Source organism: Oncorhynchus mykiss, chromosome 20 (genome assembly GCF_057628025.1).
Source record: "Oncorhynchus mykiss isolate SJ-2025 chromosome 20, ASM5762802v1, whole genome shotgun sequence".
In the NCBI taxonomy this organism is placed as follows: domain Eukaryota; kingdom Metazoa; phylum Chordata; class Actinopteri; order Salmoniformes; family Salmonidae; genus Oncorhynchus; species Oncorhynchus mykiss.
This window is the reverse complement of record NC_143041.1, coordinates 22,082,707-22,087,317: the sequence shown is the minus strand read 5'-3', so window position 1 is coordinate 22,087,317 and position 4,611 is coordinate 22,082,707. Positions and strand designations below refer to the sequence as shown.

The window sequence follows — 4,611 nt, the reverse complement described above, 5'->3', positions numbered from 1 at the left end:
TCCTAGATTCTGACCTTTCTAGGGAGTTTTTCATAGCCACCGTGCTTCTACACCTGCATTGCTTGCTGTTTGGAGTTTTAGGCTGGGTTTCTGTACAGCACGTTGAGATATCAGCTGATGTAAGAAGGGCTTTATAAATACATTTGATTTGATTTACATTATTTACCATTAATTTCTATTGGTCACAAAATAATCTGAAACGCAACCAAAACAAACAGCAAATGCATCCAACAAGTTTGTAAAGTCACAAGCTTAATGTAAGCATTGCGTGCTTGGAATATGGGACCAAATACTATACATTTTACTACTTTAATTAGTGGACTCCAGGATCATCAAGATGGCGCCGACAGAGATGGTCGCCTCGCTTCAGGTCCTTAAAAAACTATGCAGTTATTTGTTTTTTATATTTAGTTTATTACATTGTTAGCCGAGAAAATCTCAAGTGTTATTACATACAGCCGGGAAGAACTATTGGATATTGGATACTATTGATGTCATATTTTTATATGCATATATTCTTATTCATCGCTTTACATTTCTGTGTATAAGGTAGTTGTTGTGAATTTGTTAGATTACTTGTTAGATATTACTGCATTGTCGGAACTAGAAGCACAAGCATTTTGCTACACTTGCATTAACATCTGCTAACCATGTGTATGTGACCAATAAGATTGGATTTGAGTAGCTGCTGCTTTTGCAACAGCTAATGGGGATCCTAATAAAATACCAAAAAAACTGAATATTTACAGTACCATTCAACAGTTTTTACAATTTTCTACCTTGTAGAATAATAGTGAATACATCAAAACTACTAAATAACACACATGGAATCATAAAAGTGTTAATTAAACAAATCAAAATATGTTTTATATTTGAGTTTCTTCAAAGTAGCCACCCTTTGCCTTGTTGACAGCTTTGCACGCTCTTGGCATTCTCTCAAACAGCTTCACAAGGTAGTCACCTGGAATTAATTTCAATTAATCAAACAAGCAAAGAGAAATGACAGTCCATCATTACTTTAAGACATGAAAGTCAGTCAATCTGGAACATTTCACAAACTTTGTAAGTTCTTCAAGTGCAGTTGCAAAATCCATTAAGTGCTATGATGAAACTGGCTCTCATGAGGACCGCCACGGGAAAGGAAGACCCAAAGTTACCTGTGCTGCAGAGGATAAGTTCATCAGAGTTTCCAGCCTCAGAAATTGCAGCCCAAATAAATCCTTCACAGAGTTCAAGTAATGAAAAATAAAAAGCTTAAATGTCTTGAGTCATTAAGTATTCAACCCCTTTGTTATGGCATGCCTAAATAAGTACAGAAGTAAAAAATGTGCCTAATTGTCACACCCTGGCCTTAGTATTCTGTGTTTTCTTTATTATTGTGGTTAGGCCAGGGTATGACTTGGGTGATTATGTGTTTGTCTAGGGGTTTTGTAGATTGATGGGGTTGTGTTCAGTGTAGTATTCTAGGTAAGTCTATGGTTGCCTAGAGTGGTTCTCAATCAGAGGCAGGTGTTTATCGTTGTCTCTGATTGGGAACCATATTTAGGCAGCCATATTCTTTGGGTATTTCGTGGGTGATTGTTCCTGTCTCTGTGTTTTGCACCAGTTAGGACTGTTTTGGTTTTTCCACAATTTCTTATCTTGTATAGTGTTCACATTTTCATCTTTCAGTCACATAACAAGTTGCATGGACTCACTCTGTGCAATAATAGTGTTTAACATTATTTTTGAATGACTACCTCATCTCTGTACCCCACACGAGAGATTAAAGTAGACGGCACGCGTCAAAGTGATTGATTGATGACCCTGCGTCATGATGACGTGTGCATGTCCGAATATGGGCCTCCGCCCCGTCCCCCCTGTTCCTGTGGTCACGTGTTAGGGGGTGTGTGTTATTTCATATCTATATGGCATCCTTTGAAGTAGTCATGGTGATTGATGTCTAGGGGCTTGGTTGAACTGGGGGGGGTTGAGTGTTTGAACTTTTGGAACGTGTATGTCCCCCACCTCCAGTTTTATCGCCCTTATGTTTGTTATCTGATGAAGCAGGAATGTCCTGGGGTATAGGGCTGTGGCATATGCATTATAAATGTCCAGAACAAGCAATTTTTAAAATAAAGACCTGAATATTAAACATCTAAAATATGTCTACAAGGCCAATTATCGGAGTGCTTTGCAGCTCATGTCATGAATCCAACGACAAAAGCCTGGAGGATGTTTTGCGTGAGGTTCCAGAATGTTTTAAAGGATTTTTGTGTACAAGTGAGGGACATATGTCTTACATATTCCACCCTGAGGAATCTACGGTTAAGATATTCACAGACAGCGTGTCCCAACCCTTTTATCGGGCAGAACCCGAGAGTTTTTCTCCAGCGCTAAGGATGAGAGAATGGCTTAAAATAAGACTAGCGCTGTGTCAAATGGAACGCGCCCTAAGAGTCGCTTCAATGGCGTATACCCCGGACTCCAGAGTGACAATTTTAGCATGTGAACAATTTGATAGTGCAAATGCGTTGGAAACGGTCAGTTCATATGTATCTTCCAAAGCATGCAAGGATGTAATTTAAAAAAAATAATGTTCCGTTTTAAATGGAGCGATTACCATATTTTCCGAACACTGATGAATAAGCTGCACAGTCTCTTCGAAAATCGTGAACAATTATGGCGATGGCCGCGGTTATCGTTGAGACATACCCAGGACACACAAGGCCGAAGGCGGATCTTTCCCTGGAGTGAAAACGGCCAGAGCTTCGATGGAGCGGGCAAAAGACTTTGCGATGGGGAATTGGAAACGGATAATGGTCAGGGCTAACAGGACCCTATATCTGTAAGAAATAGTAAAAAAAAAAAATGTTGAATTATAACGTGTGTTAAAATGTATGTGTTAAATATTTAGAATTAAATCATTGGTTTTGAAAATGTATCTCACCCATTTAACTAAAGGGGGGGAGCGGTCTTTTCTCTCACGCTAGGGTCTGGCGCAGACAACTGTAATATCTGAAAAAAACATGTATTATTTTATAGACTTTGCCTACAATGATGTGTTATGAACATTACGGTTTATTAAAGTTTGTAATAATGTACAACGGCAGGCCTCCAATGTTTTTACATAAAACACGCGATGCATGTTTAAATATTATTCAAATTTGTTACTTAATTCAAACATGTCTTAAAGGTTGTACGAAATATTTTGGAATTCAGTAAAAGGAATTTAAAAAACTGTATCTCACCCGTAACTATGTGAAAAGGTATTTCACATCATCACCCAGCTCTGTCCCGAAGAAAAAGACATGGTAAAATCAGGGTGCGTGCATGAGTGTGCGTGTGACGGTGTGACGGAGCAGCAGGAGTGTGTGTGTGTGTGTGCGTTTCAAAAACAACCGGTTTGGGTTCAACATGGGGTCCCAGCCCTCTATCTGTAGAGAATCGTTTGAAACCAAGGTTTGCACTATCCAGCATAAGGCATGTCAAGATATCGGCCGACCGCCCGCAACGCAGCAGGACCCCAACAAACCGGTTGCAGACAGAACGGCTCTTTGAATTCACAGGATATCTCTCGAAACTCATTCCGTACTTTAACAAGTTAGGGACAGAACGTGGAGCATCTATTTTTAACACGGTTAGCACTGCTTTAGCGCAAACCCAAAGGTCCGAATATTTAACTGCCCGGACAGATTAAAAAAATATATTCTGAATAAGTGAATCTCTCCTAATGGATATTTCTGGAGGTGAGTAAATGAGAAATATATTTTAAGATTTGTTTGAATATTATTATAATATTAAACCCGAATTATTTGGGTATTTCAGGCCAAAGGCCAATATGCTTTAAAAAGTGTATATATAGCGTATAACGGTTAACCTTTCTGATCTCCCCATCCCGGATCCGGGATCGTGAATACAGACTCAAGCTCATTACCATAACGCAACGTTAACTATTCATGAAAATCGCAAATGAAATGAAATAAATATGCTAGCTCTCAAGCTTAGCCTTTTGTTAACAACACTGTCATCTCAGATTTTCAAAATATGCTTCTCAACCATTGCAAAACAAGCATTTGTGTAACAGTATTGATGGCTAACGTAGCATTTAGCGTAGCATTTAGCATTAGCATTCAGCTGGCAACATTTACACAAAAAAACAGAAAAGCATTCAAATAAAATCATTTACCTTTGAAGAACTTCAGATGTTTTCAATGAGGAGACTCTCAGATAGCAAATGTTTAGTTTTTCCTGAAAGATTATTTGTTTTTTTCTGCGTCACGTTTAGCTATGAAAAAACCCCTGTATCCAGGATTGTGTAAATCTATCAGCAAGCTCATTAGCATAACACAACGTTAACTATTCATGAAAATCGCAAATGAAATAAATATGCCATCTCTCAAGCTTAGCCTTTTGTAAACAACACTGTCATCTCAGATTTTCAAAATATGCTTCTCAACCATAGGAAAACAATCATTTGTGTAAAAGTAGCTAGCTAGCGTAGCATTTAGCGTTAGCATTTAGCGTTAGCATTAGCGTTAGCATCCAGCACGCAACATTTCAACAAAAACATAAAAGCCTTCAAATAAAATCATTTACCTTTGAAGAACTTCAGATGTTTTCAATGAGGAG

At 38.4% G+C, this 4,611-nt stretch overlaps 1 long non-coding RNA gene across 1 annotated transcript; it reads right to left on the bottom strand.

Moving 5' to 3' along the window:
• Positions 1–393: 393 nt before the first annotated feature.
• LOC118942006 (uncharacterized) lies at positions 394–3,353 on the bottom strand. Its single transcript, XR_005037875.2, has 3 exons — positions 3,231–3,353; positions 2,930–2,997; positions 394–2,825 (listed from the first exon to the last, which is right to left on the bottom strand). It is a non-coding gene; the product is annotated as an uncharacterized LOC118942006 (long non-coding RNA).
• Between the last annotated feature and the right edge of the window lie 1,258 nt (positions 3,354–4,611).